The 22,854-nt window shown below is 39.4% G+C and overlaps 1 protein-coding gene across 7 annotated transcripts in view; it reads right to left on the reverse strand.

Moving 5' to 3' along the window:
- The window catches only part of tbc1d5 (TBC1 domain family, member 5), a 495,410-nt gene that overhangs the window by 383,680 nt on the left and 88,876 nt on the right, over nucleotides 1-22,854 (reverse strand). For all 7 annotated transcript variants that reach the window (XM_068006107.1, XM_068006096.1, XM_068006070.1 and 4 more), the window contains exon 2: nucleotides 6,754-6,831. The gene's annotated coding sequence lies outside the window, so the exon portion shown is untranslated. The remainder of the gene's footprint in view (nucleotides 1-6,753; nucleotides 6,832-22,854) is intronic.

A 22,854-nucleotide genomic window follows, 5' to 3' on the forward strand; every position in this document is an offset into this window, starting at 1 on the left:
TGCCTTTTACTAGCAAGATAATTATTTTAAAATAATGTGATTTAGCAATGCTCTTGTAATGCTTCATTGAAATTATAAACAAATATACTTTTTTGTTACCATTCATGAAATTCTACTTTGATCTCTTCAACCTAGAAAAAACACAACTCACATCTGCTAGTGCTTAATTTCTCACTTACAAGATTGACAACTATCCTGAAACTATTGCACTGAGAATTATTGTAAATTCTGTGTCAGTAATATGTTGCCAACAATTTTGTAAAAAAAAAATCAAGTTTGATCAACTTTTAAAAACTGACGTACATAGAATCAAACTGTACCAAAACCTTCGCAATAAACTCATATCTGAGACAATTTTAAATTACTAGTTGATCTCTCGTAGTGTTGCACAAGGAGTCAAGACTAAGTGTAGTCTGTTGGTGATGGTGGTGGTGAAGAGGCAATGAGGTGGAGCACAGGAAATAAGGGCGGTGGTGCGAAAGATGCAATGACAAAAATATAAAAATAATATGCCCACACAAATATTTAAATAGCCAATAATACAAAAGTATTAAAAAATGCCAAATGAATATATGAAAATAATTAAAAAGCCTATAACAATTTTTTTCATTATTACCCCCACAAGATATAAAGAATCTATTATAATTTTTTTTTTAAATGACTTCGCCCTATACGGAGGTATTGGTGGGAATTTTAATCCCCCCATGATGGGCCAGGGGTGGGGGGATTGTTAAATTGCTAAAAACGTGAAACCCAACCCCAATCCGTCGCGAACCTGCCTACTTCCAGTTTTACCGCGGCTGGTTGGGGTCAGCCGAGTAACCAGCTCTCAAGAGCGGGTCATTGATTAGAATATTTAAATGAGGCTGTGTGCCTCAGATTTTGGCAGCCATTTAAATTTAACGTTGACCTGCCGGGTTTCCCAGGGCTCGGGAAACCCGGCAGCTGAGGGGAGGCAAGAACTGCCGGATCCAGCAGATAAGTGCTTTTCCAGCATTGCTTGTGGGCCAGGAGGAGGAGTGCATCCCCCGACCCCCCAAGTAAACCTTCCGTGATCTTCTGACCCCCCCCACCCCCGAGATCTCTTCCCCCAGCCATCTCTCCCTCCCTCCTCGCTGCCGCGCTCTGAACCCCCTCCCCCCCACACCAACTCCCGATCATCTTGATTGCCAGGGACTGTCCCCAGCGGTTCCCGTCTGCATCTTTGTACAGCAGGCTTTCCCACCCGGCAGCGGCCAGCCTCTCAATCTGGCCAGCTGCCGGGTGGGAAACGGAGTAAAAAAATTCTAATGAGGCCCTGCCGTTAAATTAGTCTTCCTGGTATTTCCAGGTTTTTTGGCCGCCTGACACTCCCCCCTCCCGCGCAAATATCGGAGCCATTGAGTCTTGAACAACAATATAAAAACATTACCTCCTATACCAAGATATAAAGAACCAATATAAAAAAAATAGTTCCCCCACATGAAGATAATAAAATATATAAATAGTCTAAACTTAACAGTATTGTGGGAACAACTACACCACATGGGCTGCAGTGGTTCAAGAAGGCAGTCCACCAACCTCTCAAAGGCAACTGGGGATGGGTAATAAATGCTGGGCCTTGCTAGTGATGCCCGTATCACGAGAATGGAAAAAACCCCACATGTTATCCCCAACAAATAATAGTATGAAAAGGGTAATTGCTGCATTCATATTTTTTGTAAATGGCAGATTTAGTGCCTGAGAAGTTTACAGGCCAACGGGATCGGGACTACAGATGTAATATGTCCCTAAGCAGCCGACCAATGAGCTGCAGGAAAAGCCCAGAATGGACCTAGAGAATGGTCTCCTAATCTGGCAGAAGTGCATAGGTGGCAGAGAGCAGCAGCTGTTCCAGTAAGGGCTCAGAGAACGAGCCGCAAAACGAGCAAGGGCGGGCAGACAATGAGAAGCGGCATTGAAGAATGGTCCAACAGCCAGCCTGGGTAGAAGTGGTGGCTGACGATGGCTGCATGACCAATGATGGGGGGGGTTAAAGGGGAAGAGAGAGAGAGAGAGAGAGAGAGAGAGAGAGAGAGAGGAGGAGGAGGAGAGAAGGTGGGGAGAGATGTGGCCAGTATGTGCTTACAGAACTGCTATATCAGGTCAGAGGATCTTCGGTAGGTTATGACTCAGTGGGGATGGTTGGTTCTGTTCTTACGGATTGCTTGCAGCCATTAAGGGTACATTGGCTTCTTCCACTGTGCATTCGTTCCTTTCGCTTGCAGTTTCCTCTACCATCTCTGGACTTGCTTCCAGAGGTACTTGTGAGTTTTAAGCTTTGCTCATTGATGCTACGTGTCTGTGACATGCAGAGTCCATCTCTATTGGATGGGTTCTGCTCAGTTTTACATGTTTTGGATACCCATTGCCACAATTTGTTTTTCTTAAAGATTTAAAGCACAATTTCTGAGTGTTCATTAACTTTAGATTTAACTCCATTCTACCCACATTATCACGTAATGTTACAATCGCAATACCACCTACACATGCAGTACCTTTGGAATCTTGAGGCCACTCACTGCTTTGTAGGAAATGCGGCAGACAATTTACACACAGCAAGGTCCCACAAACCATATATGAGCAGATAATCTGCTTTAGTGATGTTGGTTGAGGGATAAATATTGGACAGGACATCGGGGACAGCTACACTGCTCATCTTCAAAATAGTGCCAAGGGATCCTTTATGTCCACCTGAGAGGACAGATGGAGCTTCGGTTTAACATCTCATCTGAAAGACTGCAACTCCGACAATGCAGCGCTTCCTCAGTGCTGCACTGAAGTGTCAGCCTGGATTATGTGCTCACATCTCTGGAATGGGGCTTGAAACCACAACCTTCTGACTCAGAGGCAAGAATGCTACCAACCGAGCCATGGTTAACACCAACTGATACAGTGTAGGAACAGAGTACATAATAAAGGTGAGAGATTATTAAATCGGTTGATGTCCATTATACAATACAAAACTGGAAACAAAATTTCAAGTCCAAAAAGCTAAAAACTATAGCGGTATAATACAATCTCACAAACACAGTCAGCTGTGAATGGATTTAATTTAGAAGGTAATGCTTATGACATGCTTCATAAAGCATCTGGATGTGAAGAAAAATAATATTTCACCATTTCTTTTGTAAAACATAAAGACATCTATGTCAAAGAGGAAGGAAGGTTGCTGATAAATGCTATTCACTACAATGAAAAACATCAGACCTAAAAATAATACCTGTTTATAACTATTTGGAACTACTGGGCAATTTTTAACTTTACTATTAGTTTGTATGCATTTCTTGTTAAAATTACAACAAAGTATACAAAACAGCAAAAAAAGCTGACTTTCTAAATTTAAGCTACTAAATAAAACATGCTATCCATTTTGCCTATCAAAAAGCAGCAAACTTTCATGTCAATCGATTTTTTGTTTACTAGAGATGACTGGAAAGCCATATGTTTTTTCTATTGTGCAAAGAAGAAATGACTCTCAGTCACTTGTGTTTCTGATTAGCAAAATGATTTATGCCACAATCACTAAAAAATGCCAGCAAGTGAATGAAAAAACCCACCAGATGTGCACATTGAAAAAAGCAGTAGTTGCTACATTGTAATCGCAGCTACCTAGCTCATTTCGTTTGTTATACACGTACAGTGTGTGGCACTCTTAGAAATGGCAAGTTCTCACTTTCTGCTTGGCAAAATAATGGAAAATAAATGATACATTTTATACTTTTTGCCATGCACAATTCAATAAATTAGGTACAGTTTTGTCTTTAGACTTATCATCGGGAGGAGGCTGGCAAAGATCACAGGGATTAATTGCTTCAGAGGTGTGAAATGCAGGTTTCCTTTCTTCCTGCATACTCGGTAAAGAAACAATGATTAATCACTGTTTAACTATTCTCTATAGGGAATTGAGAGTTTGCCAAACCAGGCCACATCTTCATAAATCCAAAAGTTACATTTAGATGAGCTGCCAACAATATATTAAAAAAAAATTAAAACGGTAGGCAACTTGAATCAGATTGCAACATGTCAAAGCATTGAACAACAGTCATTCTTAAATCAATTGAACAATAATTCTTAAATTAATTTATAATACAATGCTGTTTGCATAGTTTCCAGCACAGGTTGTTATCCCGAATGTACCATGTTATGCAGTTTTCACCCTTGCCCACCAAAGTAGTTCTGCTGGCCCAAATTAGCTTTTACTGTACAGTATATCATTTGATTTCTACAAGAAAACTTTTCATTCAGTTACATACTTCATTTGTTGATTTTTTAAAAATTATTTCAAGAGGAGATGATTTTAATCCTGAACAAGATTGAGTGTGGTAGGCAAATATTTTCAAATTTCTCTTCCAATGTTACATTTAGTTCACGCAAAAGCTGCTCAGAGCTGTTTGGAGGATTAGTGTACAAGCAGTTGAGTTCATGCATAACTATAAAGGTCTATAGAGAGGAAAAAAACTATAAAAACAGAAATTCATGTATTTAACTTCAACCCTTTATGTTTTTAAATACACCTATCTAAAGCTAAGGGCATGTTAGTGATTATGCTGTCAACATAAGGAAGAATTCTAAGTTATTCTACAATAACTTAATTTTTCAATTTAAATTAGTATATATTTACTATAAAATGCTCTCTGTTAACTCATTGCTTGTTTATCCCGGTTCCCAAAAGTCACCTAGCCAGCAACAGATTGCAGCTGCCATTTCTGTGACAGGCCCTACATCTGCTTAGCTACATATCACAATATCTCATCTCGACAGAATGAGTCATGCAGTCCGGCATCAGGGTTGCCAAGGATGTTGCGATGCAGCAAAGAAAAATAGACTTCAAGCTTGGAAAGTGTAACAGTGACCATAATGCTATAATAGTAGCTCAAAGTCAACTGTTGCTCCATTTCAGATACTAGTACCGTACATGTTGCTTCAGTTAAAGTAACCTACCCTTATGAGCTCTCAATCTTGAAACAAATATTTAGCCATAGCAAAATGCAGTAAAAATACAAATAAATAAAAAGGTAAGCAACAAATAAATAATTTGTTTGAAATCTTCATCCGCTTTGGTTTATTTATATGTTATACTTTTACTAATAGAAACGCAATACGGCAATACACATTTGTAAACCTTGAAACCTTTTATTAACTGTATAAACAACAATCCAAAAACATTTAGTAACCTAATATTTACAGGCAGAATACTTCGAAGCAGGACATTTTTCACTGTCAAATTAGACCATGAGAGAAAATCTTTGAGCACATAGACAATGGACTGATAGAGAATCGTGCACTGATGTTTTCCAAATGACTTGGAATTCCTTTACTTAATGGTCATTTTCAATCAGAAATAAAAATGGCACCTTGTTCAACAGGACAATATCTGCTTCACTATTTTATCAGTCCACTTGCCACAACTACTTAAATATTCCAATTTAATAGCACTGGATCTCAGTTGTAACAGTCACTTTGAAATGACAATTATATAGTAAAGATATAAACAAGGACGTTATTTGATTAGTATCTAGTTATTTCTACAGCATCCTGCAGGGATTAACTGCTAGTCCTTGAATTTTCGACTCCTCCCAGCATCTTCCTCCCTAACAAAAAAGTACTTAAATAAGTAGCTGTTCCTTTTTGAAAGTAAATACTCATCTCGCAACCTGCCTGTGAGCACAAATCTAAAAATGGAGAAGTGTTTGATTATACTGGGAAGGGAAAGAAAAGAGACATCACAATAAAAATGGATGTTAAGTGGATTGGTACATGGAATGGTAGGTTGCTTTTCAGCAACAATGGAGGTAATTTTAACTTTGTTCACTGGATGAAAAACATGCATTAGCGAATCAGCTTCTCGTTTTACACCCAGCCTAATTTTCTTTCCATTGAAGTCCATAAATTAAAATTACCTCTGATGATTCTCCAATAAGCCATCCCCACAATCTTGCTCATGACATTGATGAGAAAACAAAACAGAGACTAGATAATTCCTTAGCAAGGAAGATGAAGGAAGAAAAAAAATCACAAGTCATCTTTGGCTGCCCCTGTACACCTACTCATAAAACAACAACAACTTGCATTTATATAGCGCCTTTAACGTAGTAAAAACGTCCCAAGGCGCTTCACAAAAGCGATTAGCAAACAAAATTTGACACCGAGCCACATAGTGATATTAGGACAGGTGACCAAAAGCTTGGTTAAAGATGCAGGTTTTAAGGACCGACTTAAAGGAGGAAAAAGAGGTAGAGAGGCAGAGAGTTTTAGGGAGGGAATTCCAGAGCTTAGGGCCTAGGCAGCTAAAGGCACGGCCGCCAGTGGTGAAGGGATTAAAATCAGGGATGCCCAAGAGGCCAGAATTGGAGGAGCGCAGAGGATTGTTAGACTCAAAACAACAGTATGGATACCTTTCAATAACTCCAAATCATTTACAGAATAAGTAAATATGAATTTTATCCACCAGGTTCAAGAGACCAGCAATTCAGAGCATCATTTCTCAAGATTTAAAAAAAATTAAGCACATCATGTAATGCTCATTTATCCAGTGTCACAACATACATGCTGCATTTATATTTGTGGTTGAGGGTACCAAGAATTAAACATACAATATTTTATCTTTCAAAGTTCACCAAACACTTAGTCTATGACACGCGCTGATTTGATGCAAATAGTGAAAATTATTCAACAAGAAATTTCAGTATCATTAATCTTCATCTTGCCAAATAAACTTCCAAATATACTCACCAATCTGCAGATTAAACTTTACTCCAAATCTCTTCTGTAATGCCTGATTCAACACCTGTAAACTCAGCCAGTCAACACCTACAAGGAGGAAACAAAAATATTAGAAAACCAAATTATTATGCTGTTTAACAGTTTAAAAAAAAGTTTGAAGTTAGCCTGTAGTCTCCAATGCTAACAGTCTGATAACGATCACCAGTACTGCATGCAGTTTTACTTTACCGTTTACAAATTCTTAGAAGACAGAAAATAACAACCCATGAAAGAGTCTACATTCTGACAGACACGAGTTAATTCCTCCCTTCAGATGCATCACCAAACAAATAGTCATAATCAGCGGCACTGTGCCATCATAGAGAAATATATATGACAGTATATACAGCAGCAACAGATGTTCTATTGACATTATTTCACAATAACCCTAAAATACCTAGCTGATTTGCTTCAACCTTTTAAACCCATCCAAATCTTGCACTTTACAAGATAAATAACTGTTTAGTTTGGGGCATTTCAGGAGCAAATGTAGAAACCTTAACAAATAAAAGTGTCAGAGAGGAAGGTCAGATTTTGCCTCACCCCATTCCATGGTACAATTTACTTTATAGTGTTACCCAATAGTCGTCCTAGGGTTATCACTGTTTAGTGGATTAAACAAAACAGACATAGACACCAAAGTACAAATCTCAGTGATATCTCAAACTAATAAATTCTGATCTATATCTTCAAATAAAACATTAACAAAAGTAGTTTATTTATTCTGTCCAAAGATTATAGGATTCTAGATACAAATATTCCTCCAAGCACGACTGAAGAACTTTTTAAAAAAAACGTAACTATATGATTGTGTATCCACTGTAACATGAAATCTTCCTTGAAACCACCAACTATATTGCCAAGGAGAAAAAAAAATTCTGTTGATCTGATTATAATCTAGCTATATAATTAAATTTTTTGCTTTTAGCACATGGGAAAATATTGGTCATACTACAGAGCATCATACTTGCAAAATGTATGTCACACATGAAAGCAGCACACATGCAAGGTGCCAACATACTTTATCTGACAGGCTCAAATAGCCACCATCTGTTAAGTAAACTACTGATTCATTCATATAGAGTCAAATAGAAAAATATCAATCAAATCACTCAACTTTTTTTCCCTAAAGTACCAACCAGCAAACAAGAACATAAGAAATATAGAGATAGGAGCAGGAGTAGGCCATACGGCCCCTCGAGCCTGCTCCGCCATTCAATAAGATCATGGCTGATCTTCGACCTCAACTCCACTTTCCCGCTCGATCCCCACATCCCTTGATTCCCTTAGAGTCCAAAAATCTATCGATCTCCGTCTTGAATATACTCAACGACTGAGCATCCACAGCCCTCTGGGGTAGAGAATTCTAAATATTCACGACCCTCTGAGTAAAGAAATTCCTCTTCATTTCAGTCCTAAATGTCCAACCCATTATCCTGAGACTATGTCCCCCAGTTCTAGACTCTCCAGCCAGGGGAAACATCCTCTCAGCATCCACCCTGTCAAGCCCTCTAAGAATCTTATATGTTTCAATGAGATCACCTCTCATCCTTCTAAACTCCACAGAGTATGGGCCCATTCTACTCAACCTCGCCTCATAGGACAACCCTTTCATCCCAGGAATCAATCTTCGCTGCACTGCCTGCAAGGCAAGTAAATCCTTCCTTAGGTAAGGAGACCAAAACTGTACACGTTTCTCCAGGTGCGATCTCACCAAAGCCCGGTACAATTGTAGCAAGACTTCCTTACTCTTGAACTCCAACCCCCTTGCAATAAAGGCCAACATACTATTTGCCTTCCTAATTGCTTACCGTACCAGCATGTTAATTTTCTGTGTTTTATGCACAAGGACACCTAAATCCCTCTGAACACCAATATTTAATAGTTTCTCACCATTTAAAAATATTCTGTTTTTCTACCAATGTGAATAACCTCGCATTTCCCCACATTATACTCCATCGGCCACCTTCTTGCCTACTCACTTAACTTGTCGTTATCCCTTTACAGACTCTTTGCGTCCTCCTCACAGCTTACTTTCCCACCTAGCTTTGTATCGTCAACAAACTTGGATACATTACACTCGGTTTCTTCATCTAAGTCATTAATATAGATTGTAAATAGCTGAGGCCCAAGCATCGATCCTTGCAACACCCCACTAGTTACAGCCTGCCAACCTGAAAATGACCCTTTTATTCCTACTCTGTTTTCTGACCATTAACCAATCCTCTATCCATGCTAATTTATTATCCCCTACCCCATGTGCCCTTACCTTGTGTAACAACCTTTTATGTGGCACCTTATCGAATACCTTTTGAAAATCCAAATATACTACATCCACTGGCTCCCCTTTATCTACCCTGCCAGTTGCAGCCTCAAAAAACTGTAATGGATTTGTCAAGCAAAATCAATCAAATTGCACAAATAATTTCTTCACAATCATAAGTCAATATACATGGTTAAAATTAACATTTATAACAAACATGCAAAAAATATGCATTTTGGAAAAGAAACTCACAAAACTTATCCATAAAATTAAGTCATTTAAAGTTGAAAAGACATGCAAGAGTCTTCCTCTGCACGGGCCTGCCCTCTCTCTGGGGCTTGAGTCCTGCTTCAGTCTCAGTGTTGGAAATTTTACGTGGACCTTAGGTACTGGGTAGTTTTATTTGCACCCTGTTCAGCACAAACCAAGAGTGCACCATAACGAGCAGTGTTACACGACAACCCGGCAGAAAATTTACCAGCAACAGAGTGGCAGGAAAAAAAATATGAAATTTCATACAGTGTATAATATTTTTACCTCATCAATTATATGACAATATTGTGTTTGTTAATTTGCTGAACTGTAGGAATGGATGAACAGCTGACCTATTAGTCTGTGGTGGGATCAGAAACTGTACTCTCAAGTTCTGAGGAATACCACAGGTGATCTGCGAGTACTTTCAAAAAAATATAAAATGCACACTTGTCAAAAACACAAATGAAGAGCAGAGGCTGAATAACTTGTCACGTTGATGAGAGAACTCCCATTAAGTCCTGCACTACAATTTTCCATATGAAGTAGTAATTGATTGGTAGTAAAAGTCTCTTACAGAAATATGTAATCCAAATGAAAGAAAGATTTGCATTTATATAGCGTCTTTCACGACCTCGGGACATCCCAAAGCGCTTTACAGCCAATGAAGGACTTTTGAAGTGTAGTCACTGTTATAATTTAGGAAACGTAGCAGCCAATTTGCGCACAACAACTCCCACAGAGAGCAATGTGATAATGTCCAGATTATCTGTTTTAGTGATGTTGGTTGAGGGATAAATATTGGCCACGTCACTGGGGAGAACTCCCCTGCTCTTGTTCGAATAGTGCCTCAGTGCTGCACTGAAGTGCGGCACGAGGGGCTGAATGGCCTACTCCTGTTCCTATGTTCCTAAGTGTCAGCCTGGATTTTGTCCTGAAGCCACTGGAGTTGGACTTGAACCCACAGCTTTCTCATAGGTGAATGCTACCATCTGAGTCGCAGGTAACGCTATAAAAAAAACAAAAAATTAGTCCACTGCAAGGAACTTGAAAATGTATTGGTGTTAAATAAATGCTAATACTGTTAAGGCATTACACTCAACTGAAATTTTCAGCCCCGTTAGTACTTCAGCATAAATAATTCCATGAGATAATGAAGGCTATAGAGATTATGGGCACAATTTTAATATGCCGGCAGGAAGAGTCCGGGGTGGGGGGGGGGTTGTGGGATTGCGGGCGCCAAACTCAGAAGGGAAGTAGACAGGTTGCGATCGCAACCCTAATAAGGCCAATCAAAGCCTTTTCCAGGTTTCGCACCCGGTAGCCAGCCTGATTGACAGGCTGGCTTCCGACAGGAGCTGCACATTCGGGGGGGGGCGGGGAGGAGGAGAAGAGAGAGAGAGAGACCTCATCAACAGCTAGGATAGAGATTGGGGTGGGACGTGGGGGAGCAAAGATCAGTGTGGAGACATTGGACGTCGGGATCAGAGGGCAGACATCGGACATTGGGATTCAGCGTGGGGGGAGGGTCGAGGCGTTTTTAAGACATATTTATTTAATTTGTTTACAATGGGAAATTTAATTTTATTTAATTTATTTTTCACTGATCCGGCCCTTCCCGCCTGGTTTCACCAGGTGTAAATGGGAAGCCGTGGGAAAGCCCAGGTAACGTTTAAATCTTTTTAACTATCCAATATACAAAAAATAAACTACCTTAAGTAACTCAATGAGCTACATTTGCTCCTTTAATTATCAGCCTGCCGGATTTAAGTGGGGGCAGGATTTCCAGGTGACTGCTGTGCACACGCACACAGATTTGCCCGAGTCTCATTCAAAAATGTGCGTGTTCCAGTCAGAATGTTTGCTTGCTCCCAAAAACAAGGATTTTGATTGCCCCCACCCACCCCGGCACCCAACCCACCTGTTTTTCCCTTTTGAAATCGTGCCCTATACTTCTACATAGCTCATAAGACTCAGAGCACTGTAGTTGAGAGACCAATATTGATCTTTGTGACTAGTCTTTAGAAAAGTCTTGCGAATAATCGTACATCACACTAAATGTGTCTGTCACAAAAAAGTCATTGCTTTCTTGATTGGTTCAAATAACCATGTAATTCACTCAAATATAGGGTGTGCAAAGCTACCCTACCTTAAACACCTACAAACAATAACATAATAAACACAAAGTTCAAGAACTTTGCGGGGCGGGGGGGGGGAATAAAAATCTTACCAATATATTGATCCATTATATCTTTCCATCCATTTCTCAGCAGCCTCAGTCTTACTTTTTGCTCCATTCCCAGATCTCCTATTCTACTCTGCCTTTGCAACCACATGAATTCAATACTCCTCAAAGTTGTTCTTGCGATCTCCCCTTATACACAATATTTCCCCTTCCTGCCTTTGAGGCCTCTCTGCCCATGTTTACACTACTATAAACTATACAGAATATAGCTATTTCACTTCACCAAATTCTAACATTTACTTATCTAATTCGGTAACAAGTTTCCACTCATGCATATAGCTCAGACTCCAGTCACTATTGCACTCCACTCAACTGCCACTAATATAAGAAAATAACCATGAGAACAGCAGCCTCCACAGTGCGATAGCCTCCTCCTTAATTTTGACAGCAGCAAACCAAACTTCTGACCTTTTGTCATTTTTATTCATGTAAATGATTGTTTCCAATGCTGAATAGTTGGACCAAGATATATTTTCCACAAATACGTGTTTTTAAACATGATAGCTTCTTTCTCCATTGACACAACTGTACAATATCTACTACTGTCAATTTTAATCTTTCCTGTTTTCCCATCCTTTATTACTCTTCCAATGCTTGGTACCTTTTAAATCTGGATTACAAACTTTTCTTTATAATATGGTCACATTAAAATAACACATCTGCTTATCCTTCCTTCCTTCAGCTTTTACTTTAAACTATCCCTTCTATAACTCCATAAATTAAAGCAATCTCAATAGCAGAACAACCATATTATTTCTGATTATTCATGAATCATGCTGCCCAGCAGTAGTACCTCAGAAGTTGAACATTTAACCAGCAGCGTACAAATTCAGATCAGCCATGGATACATTCTTGGGTTCAGCTTTGTCAATGGTTCCTACAAGCGTCTGAGTGTCTTACTGTTATGGCAGTTGATTCACACAGCTTATCTAGTGTAGCCACAGGGTGTAACAATAATATCACTTTGTATTCTGAATCGGATAGAAACATAGAAACATAGAAAATAGGAGCAGGAGTAGGCCATTCGGTCCTTCGAACCTGCTCCACCATTGAATATGATCATGGCTGATCCTCTATCTCAATACCATATTCCCGCTTTCTCCTCATACCCCTTGATGCCTTTTGTGACTAGAAATATATGTAGCTACTTCTTAAATATATTCAGTAACTCGGCCTCCACAGCCTTCTGTGGAGAGAATACTACCGGTTCACCATCCTCAGTGAAGAAATTTCTCCTCATCTCAGTCCTAAATGCCCTACCTCGTATCCTGAGACTGTGACCTCTCATTCTGGACCCCCCTAGCCAGGGGAAATATCCTCCCTGCATCCAGTCTGTCTAGCCCTGTCAGAATTTTATATTTTTCAATGAGATCCCCTCTCATTCTTCTAAACTTGATTGAATACAGGCCAAGTCGACCCAATCTCTCCTCATGCGACAGTCCTGCCATCCCAGGAATCAGTCTGGTGAACCTTCACTGCACTCCCTCTATGGCAAGTGTATCCTTTCTTAGGTAAGGAGACCAAAATTGCACACAATACTCTAGGTGTGGTCTCACCAAGGCCCTGTATAACTGCAGTGAGACATCCTTGTTCCTGTACTCAAATCCTCTTGCAAGAAGGCCAGCAAGCCATTTGCCTTTCAAATTGCTTGCTGCGATATTCATGTCTTTTGCATGTATGCTTCTTCAATCCCTCTGAAAACAGATTGAGTGAACTCTGGGTGAGCCCAGGCTTGATATGAATTGTTAAATTGCTTTATTTCACAGTGAGAACATATAGATCAACAGTTAAGATCATATTCGCTTAGTTCAATCAGTATTACTTACTTTTGTATAATGATATAAAATAAAGTGGGTCATGTTACTTAATGTTGTCCAGGTCCCTTTGTAGGTTGGCATGAACTGGCAAAACTCATTTCACATAGGACCCTTCCAACCAACAGACACAGAGATGACTTTCATCCCATTAGATTTGAACCCAGGTCCCAGAGTAAAAGGCCAGTATCTAACCTATTAGATCACCTAGTCCCCTTTAACTCATCTGTATGCAAGTTCAGCCTCAAGTCACCCTGTATAATGAGTTTCAACTCTGAATTGACCTTATGTCTAACAACCAGTCATTACAATCCCAATATACCATTTTAAATAAAGAGTGCTAACTGAGCTCCCCAGGGAATCAGTGAGTTAATAAGTCAGGTGGTGCAATACTGAACTGTATAGACCAGAAAGGTCTCAAATTTATTCCTGATCTGTAGCCAATTTTGGCAGTGTAACATATACATGCATTCTTCCTCAAATAATAATGGTAAGGAAACTACAAATATGAAGAGGAAAAGCACAAAGCCAGAGTTCCCACTCCTGATCACTATCCAATCATCTCAAAGAATTCTAACCAAAATCTCAAACATTCTTGAACATGAAAGCCATCAATACCAGAGGAGCTAAAATGATCAAATGATAAAAATAGGACAAAACATGTTCATCACTTATCTGCATTACCAAGCAAAGTACTGGAGGGGGAGGGGGTGACTCAGCAGTATCAATATATGCACCTGTCTTCATTTTATTAATGTTTCAAAAGTGCAGATGTTATATATATGAGCTATAGTATTTTTCTGTACCAACCAGGAAATAAATCTGGATACCATTACTGGTCTGGTTACAAAATAAAAATGGTGTAATACTAATGTTTAAGGAACGAATGCATGAATTGCAACAATTATACATTCCTTTCTCGCGCAAAAACACAAAAGGAAAAGCGGCCCACCCATGGCTAACAAAAGAAATTAAGGATAGTATTAGATCCAAACAGGAGTCATATAAAGTTGCCAGGAAAAGTAGCAAGCCTGAGGACTGGGAGCAGTTTAGAATTCAGCAAAAATGGACCAAGAGATTGATTAAGAGGGGGAAAATAGAGTATGAGAGTAAACTTGCAAGGAACATAAAAGTGGACTGTAAAAGCTTCAACTAGTATGTAAAAAGAAAAAGATTAGTGAAGACAAATGTAGGTCCCTTACAGTCAGAAACAGGAGAATTTACTATGGGGAACAAGGAAATGGCAGAGCAGTTAAACAAATACTTTGGTTCTGTCTTCACAGAAGAGGACACAAAAAACTTCCCAGAAATGCTAGGGAACCAAGAGACTAGTGAGGAGGAACTGAAGGAAATTAGTATTTGTGAAAAAATAGTGCTGGAGAAATTAATGGAACTGAAAGCTGATAAATCCCCAGGACCTGATAATCTGCATCCCAGAGTACTAAAAGAGGTAGCCATAGAAACAGTGGATGCATTATTTGTCACCTTCCAGAATTCTATAGATTATGGAACAGCTCCTGTAGATTGGAGGGTGGCAAATGTAACCCCACTATTTAAAAAAGGAGGGAGAGATAACCGGGAACTACAGACCAGTTAGCCTAATATCAGTAAGAGGGAAAATGCCAGAGTCCGTTATAAAGGATGTGATGACATGACACTTAGAAAATATCAGCGGGATTAGACAAAGTCAACATGGATTTATGAAAGGGAAATCATGTTTGACAAACCTACGGGAGTTTTTTGAGGATGTAACTGGTAGAATAGATAAGGGAGAACCAGTGGATGTGGTTTATTTGGATTTTCAGAAGGCCTTTGATAAAGTCCCACTTAAGAGGTTAGTGTGCAAAATTAAAGCACATGGGATTGGGGGTAATATACCGGCATGGATTTAAAAATGGATAACAGACAGGAAACAGAGAGTAGGAATAAATGGGTCTTTTTCGGGGTGGCAGGCGGTGACTAGTGGGGTACCGCAAGGATCAGTGCTTGGGCCCCAGCTATTCACAATACATATCAATGATTTGGATGAGGGAACCAAATGTAATATTTCCAAGTTTGCTGATGACACAAAACTAGGTGGGATCGTGAGATGTGAGGAGGATGCAAAGAGGCTTCAAGGCGATTTAGACAAGTTGAGTGAGTGGGCAAATACATGGCAGATGCAGTATAATGTGGATAAATATGAAGTTATCCACTTCGGAAGGAAAAACAGAAAGGCAGAGTATTATTTAAATGGTGATAGATTGGGAAATGTTGATGTACAAAGGGACCTGGGTGTCCTTGTACACCAGTCACTGAAAGCAAACATGCAGGTCCAGCAAGCAGTTAGGTAGGCAAATGGTATGTTGGTCTTCATTGCAACAGGATTTGTGAACAGGAGCAAGGATGTCTTACTGCAGTTATACAGGGCCTTGGTGAGACCACACCTGGAGTAGTGTGTGCCGTTTTGGTCTCCTTACTTAAGAAAGGATATACTTGCCATAGAGGGAGTGCAGCGAAGGTTCACCAGACTGATTCCTGGGATGGCAGGACTGTCGCATGAGGAGAGACTGGGTCAACTCGGCCTGTATTCAATCAAGTTTAGAAGAATGAGAGGGGATCTCATTGAAACATATAAAATTCTGACAGGGCTAGACAGACTGCATGCAGAGAGGATGTTTCCACTGGCTGGGGGGTCCAGAATGAGGGGTCACAGTCTCAGGATATGGGTAGGACATTTAGGACTGAGATGAGGAGAAATTTCTCCACTCAGAAGGTGATGAACCTGTGGAATTCTCTACCACAGAAGGCTGTGGAGGCCAAGTCACTGAATATATTTAAGAAGGAGCTAGATAGATTTCTAAACTCAAAAGACATCAAGGGGTATGGGGAGAGAGCGAGAATATGGTATTGAGGTAGAGGATCAGCCATGATCACATTGAATGGCGGAGCAGGCTCGAAAGACCGAATGGCCTACTCCTGCTCCTATTTTCTATGTTTCTATGTTAATACCACTAACCACTTCAGTCTGAATTACACGGTATATATTATTTCTAGTATAATTATATGGTACGAAGTAGGAGCCAAATTTTGCTGCCAAATATGGAAAAAAGAAATCACATACTATCACAGTTTGGAATGGGTTTCAATGATGCGCTTTGGTCTCTTCATTTATGTTGTTACCTCCAAGCCTTCAGTGTTTTATAGCCTTGCAACACACTCTAAAATGTGTGCCATCCTATGTTATATGTATCTGTAAAGCTTACTATTTTAAAAAAAATATGGCGAGATGAAAAGATAGTAATAGTGTCTGATTAATAAATAAATATGTGTTACTGTTGCTATCTCACAGTTTTTTTTTAATATTAGCTTCAACGTAAGGTTCAATGATATGAATACCAATGCTTATTTCTGATGTTCCGTCGGACCGACTACAGAAGATATCACAGGTAGATGTGCAGCTTTTGCCACACATCATGTGCCCATAATTTCCCACTCATGAGTTGTGTTCAGCTTGTGCAATTGTGAAATGAAATCCAGAGAAGGTCAGTGGAAAATATACTGTTTATTCTGATGACAGTTGTTTCCTCTCCCAAAAGGCACCTAATTTCCATCATTTTTTAACTAAAAGCCTATTTTATAATCAAATACGTTTGCATATTTCGGTACATTGGACATAGCCAGACAGGAAAAAGACCACCTAAGCAAGAGAAATGAAAGGCCAAAGAGGAAAACCAAGGAAAAAGCAAAATACTGCAGACGCTGAAATCTGAAATAAAAACAGAAAATGCTGGAAATATTCGAAGGGTCATCGACCTGAAACGTTAACTCTGTTTCTTTCTCCACAGATGCTGCCTGACTTGCTGAGTATTTCCAGCATTTTCTGTTTTATTGAAGACCAAAGAAAAGATGGCTAAACAGTATAAAGAACAATAATGTAATTCAGACTAGCAACAGCAAAAGTACACAACTAGCAAAATTGGTACAGTATTATGTATCATCTATTCTCCAACACAAGGGGACACAAACACGTGTGTATAATAATTAGGTCTATTTGGAATACTACAAATTTCTACCCTGCTACTCATGTTTTGAAATAAACATTAGGTAAAAATGGACTGTACTTCATAAGTATAGTTATAATTAAAAATTACAGCTAGATCCCTGATTAATTAATACCTATTTACAGTGTTTTATAGATTAGTCAAAATAATTTACCAGAAAATCGATGCGTCACTGCCCATTTAAAATACATCCTTAATTAAAATTATTTCCTTTAAGTTAAAATGAAGCATTTATCTTTCAAAATGAATCTGCAACCTAAATTTGCTTATATTGCTTTTGGGTCTTTTCTCAACTAACTTCATATTTGTCATTTTATGGTTATATCAAAAAATGTTCATTTTAAAAATGGTCAATTACCTTCCTATTGATCATGAGAAAATGCATAAGTTACATATATCAAATATTGTGAATTTCTTGTGTCCATTATAGTAATATTTTGATCCCTGCTTTGGCCAACGCACTGGAAATGATAGTCATTCAGCATTGCCACAGCAATTAAATTAGATCATACCCGCACAAACCCACCCAAAGCAACTAAGATCCGATGACATACTATGCCCTAAAGTTTTCAGACTGTTAAAAACAGTATAGTTCAGCCAGAAATCACGAAACTGAAATACCACAAGCCAATGAACTGAAGGTGGTACCAAATCCATTATTTAAGCATTGTCAATCCAACCTAATGCAATTTAAATCTTCCCAGATGGTAAAATGTATTATTAATGTACAATTTTAATGACTGCAGTTCATGTAGTTTGTTTACACACAGTAAATACAGGAGGAGAAGAAAGAAATCAAAGCAACATTGATATTTTCTCTTTCCTCCCTCCCCGCTCCAATCAATACAACAGTCACATTAAGCAGGTCTGGAATTTTACCCAACAACTATGGGCTCCAAGTGCATACAGATAAATACTCTTGAACTGTATAGGACTTTAGAATCATTTCAGTTCACTTTTAGAAAAGGTGACTGGACTTAGTATTTAGTGAACAGTTGATTTGTCTAGTTCCATAAGAGTTGATGGCACTGTTTTCCACTCTAAATCAGTTATGCCTCCAATAAACTTGGGGTGCAGATTGAAATCTTTAAAAAAAAAATTCTGCATTATATTTCAATGTTATGGATGAAAAGCAAAAAAAAAGACTCAAGCAAATAAAATATAGGGGGCTCATTTTCTTGTTCCTTGAAATTTACTTGAAAAAACATTGCATTAGCACAACAGGTCAGTCAGTATCTGAAACAGAAAGAGTGGTTAATATTTCAGATGGGACACACCCGAAAAGATCAGTTCTGATGTTTCCAATTCAGGGAGATGCAGCAATTGCAGCTTTTATTTCATTTCCAGGATGTCGATGCTACTTGGTTTACCATAATTAGCACCAATTTGTAACAAACCAACTTTGTTTTGTAACCTACTTTTATAGAACGACCATTTGGCACAGGATCTTCCTCTACAATAAGTCAACAATCCACACTCATTGTTCTGCAGTGCTCAGGATACCCAAAATATTTTAATTTTACAGGAAGAAATCAATTGAATGGATTTTCTGATACTTTTCAGTCTCCACAACAGCAGAGCAGGTTTCTCATGAACTTAACGTACATCACGCCAAGAATACTACAGACTGGGAAGGTCCCACACTTGATCCCCAGCTTGAGCTGAGGAAATATACATTCCCTTGAGGAATAAAAACTCCACGAGAAAAGTGATCCAACCGTGGCTAACTAGAAAAGTTAAGGATAGTATTAGATTAAAAGAAGATGCTTACAATGTTGCCAAAAAGAATAGCAAGCCTGAGGATTGGGAGGGTTTTTAGAAATCAGCAAAGGGTGACCAAGAAATTGATCAAGAGGGAGCAAATTGAATATGAGAGTAAACTAGTAAGAAATATAAAAACAGATCGTTAGATGTTATACTAGTATGTAAAAAGGAAGAGATTAGCGAAAGTAAATGTGAGTCCCTTAGAGGCAGGGACAGGAGAAATTATAATGGGGAATAAGGAAATGGAAAAGAAGTTAAATAAATATTTTGTATCTGTCTTCACAGTAGAAGACACAAAAAAAATACCGGAAATAGTGGGGAACCAAGGGTATAATAAGAGGGAGCAACTTAAAGTAATTAAGATTAGTAAAGAAAAAGTACGGGAGAAATTAATGGGACGAAAAGCCAACAAATCCTCTGGTCCTGATGGCCTACATCCTAAATTTTAAAAGAGGTGGCTGCAGAGATAATGGATGCATTGGTTTTGATCTTCCAAAATTCTCCAGATTCTAGAATGGTCCCTGTGGATTGGAAGGTAGCAAATGTAACCTCATTATTCAAGAAAGGAGGGAGAAAGAAAACAGGGAACTACAGGCCAGTTAGCCTGACATCAGTAGTAGGGAAAATGCGAGAATCTATTATTAAGGACGTAGTAACAGGACACTTACAAAATAATAATATGATTAGACACAGTCAACACCGTTTTATGAAAGGGAAATCATGTTTGACAAATCTACGAGAGTTTTTTTTGAGTGTGTAACTAGCAGGGTCGATAAGGGGGAACCAGTGGCTATAGTATATTTGGATTTTCAAAGGGCATTCAACAAGGTGCCACACAAGAGGTTGTGACACAAAATTAGGGCTCATGGGATTGGAGGTAATATATTAGCATGGATTGAGGATTGGTTAACGGACAGAAAAGAGAGTAGGAATAAACGGGTCATTTTCAGGTTGGCAGGTTGTAACTAGTGCCACAAGGATTAGTGCTTGGGCCTCAGCTATTTACAATATATATCAATGACTTCGATGAGGGGACCTAGTGTAATGTATCCAAGTTTGCTGATGATACAAAGCTAGGTGGGAAAGTAAGCTGTGAGGAGGATGCAAAGAGGCTGCAAAGGGATATGGACAGGTTAAGTGAGTGGGCGAGAAGGTGGCAGATGGAGTATAATGTGGGGAAATGTGAAATTATTCACTTTGGTAGGAAGAATAGAAAAGCAGAATTTTTTTAAAAAGGGGAGAGACTAAGAAACGCTGGTATTCAGAGGGATTTGGGTGTCCTTGTACACGAATAACAGAAAGCTAACATGCAGGTACAGCAAGCAATTAGGAAGGCAAATAGTATTTTAGCCTTTATTGCAAGGGGGTTGAAGTATAAGAGTAAGGAGGTCTTGCTGCAATTATGTAGAGTTCTGGGGAGACCACACCCAGAGTACTGTGTACAGTTTTGATCTCCTTACATAGAAACATAGAAAATTTATGGCACAGAAGGAGGCCATTCAGCCCATCGTGTCTGTGCCAGTCGAAATAGAGCTACCCATTATGGCACTTCAAGTGCATATCCAAGAACCTTTTAAATGCAATGAGGGTTTCTGCCTCTACCACCCCTTCAGGTAGTGAGTTCCAGACCCCTACCACCCTCTGGGTGAAAAAAATTTTCCTCAGCTCCGCTCTAATCCTTCTACCAATTACTTTAAATCTATGCCCCCTGGTTATTGACCTCTCTGCTAAGAGAAATAGGTCCTTCCTATCCACACTATCTAGGCCCCTCATAATTCCATACCCCTCAATTAAATCACCCCTCAGCCTCCTCTGTCCCAAAGAAAACAACCCCAGCCTATCCAATCTTTCCTCATAGCTAAAATTCTCCAGTCCTGGCAACATCCTCGTAAATCTCCTCTGTACTCTCTCTAGTGCAATCACATCTTTCCTGTAATGTGGTGACCAGGACTGTACGCAGTACTCAAGCTGGGGCCTAACTCGTGTTTTATACAGTTCCAGCATAACCTTCCTGCTCTTATATTCTATGCCTCAGCTAATAAAGGACAGTATCCCGTATGCCTTCTTAATTGCCTTATCTACTTGTCCTGCAACTTCAGGGATCTGTGGACATGCACTCCAAGGTCCCTTTGTTCCTCTACACCTCTCAGTATCCTCCCATTTATTGTGTATTCCCTTGCCTTGTTTGCTCTCCCCAAATGCATGACCTCACACTTCTGCTGATTGAATTCCATTTGCCACTTTTCTGCCCACCTGACCAGTCCATTGATATCTTCCTGCAGTCTACAGCTTTCCTCCTCACTATCAACCACATGGCCAATTTTTGTATCATCTGCAAACTTCTTAATCATGCCCACTACATTTAAATCTCAGTCATTTATACCACAAAAAACAAGGGACCAAGTACTGAGCCTTCCAGTCACAAAAACACCCGTCAACCAATATCCTTTGCTTCCTGCCACTGAGCCAATTTTGGATCCAATTTGCCTTTTTTCCTTGGATCCCATGGGCTTTTATTTTTTTGACCAGTCTGCCATGTGGGACCTTGTCAAAAGCCTTGCTAAAATTCATGTCTACTACATCAAACATGTTAGCCTCATCGACCCTCCTTGTTACCTCCTCAAAAAATTCAATTAAGTTAGTCGGACACGACCTTCCCTTAACAAATCCATGTTGACTATCCTTGATTAATCCGTGCCTTTCTAAATGACTGTTTATGCTGTCCCTCAGAATTGATTCCAATAATTTGCCCACCACCGAAGTTAGACTGATTGGCCTGTAATTACTCAGTCTATCCCTCGCTCCCTTTTTAAACAATAGTACAACATTAGCAGTCCTCCAATCCTCCGGCACTACGCCTGTATCCAGTGAGGATTGGAAAATGATGGTCAGAGCCTCTGCTATTTTCTCCCTTGCTTTTTTATAAAATGGCCTGGGATACATTTCATCCGGGTCTGACGATTTATCTACTTTCAAAGATGCTAAACCCCTTAATACTTCCTCTCTCATTATTTTTATTCGATCCAATATTTCACACTCCTCCTCCTTAACTACAATCTCTGCATCGACCCCCCTCTTTTGAGAAGATGGACACAAAGTATTCATTAAGAACCATACCCACATCTTCCGTCTCCACACATAGGTTACCTTTTTGGTCTCTAATAGGCCCTACTCTTTCCTTAGTTATCCTCTTGCTCTTTATGTATTTGTAAAACATCTTTGGGTTTTCCCTAATTTTACTTGCCAGTATTTTTTCATGCCCTCTCTTTGCTTTCCTAATTTCCCTTCTAATTTCACCCCTGCACTTCTATATTTTGAGCTCGTGGTGTCTGACATAAGCTTTCCTTTTTTGCCTTACCTTACCCTGTATGCTCCTTGTCATCCAGGGGGCTCTAGATTTGGCAGTCCCACCCTTTTTCTTTGTCGGAACATGTTTACCCTGAACCCCTTGAATCTCCCCCTTGAAAGCCTCCCACCGTTCTGACACTGATTTACTTTCAAGTAGCTGTTTCCAGTCCACTTTTGCTAACTCACTTCTCAGCTTAGTAAAATTGGCCATTCCCCAATTTAGAACTTTTACTCCTGTTCTATCTTTGTCCTTTTCCATAACTATGCTAAATCTAACTGAATTATGATCACTACCACCAAAATGCTCTCCCACTGATACTCCTTCCACCTGCCCAGCATCAT

This window comes from Heptranchias perlo, chromosome 2, assembly GCF_035084215.1.
Source record: "Heptranchias perlo isolate sHepPer1 chromosome 2, sHepPer1.hap1, whole genome shotgun sequence".
In the NCBI taxonomy this organism is placed as follows: Eukaryota; Metazoa; Chordata; class Chondrichthyes; order Hexanchiformes; family Hexanchidae; genus Heptranchias; species Heptranchias perlo.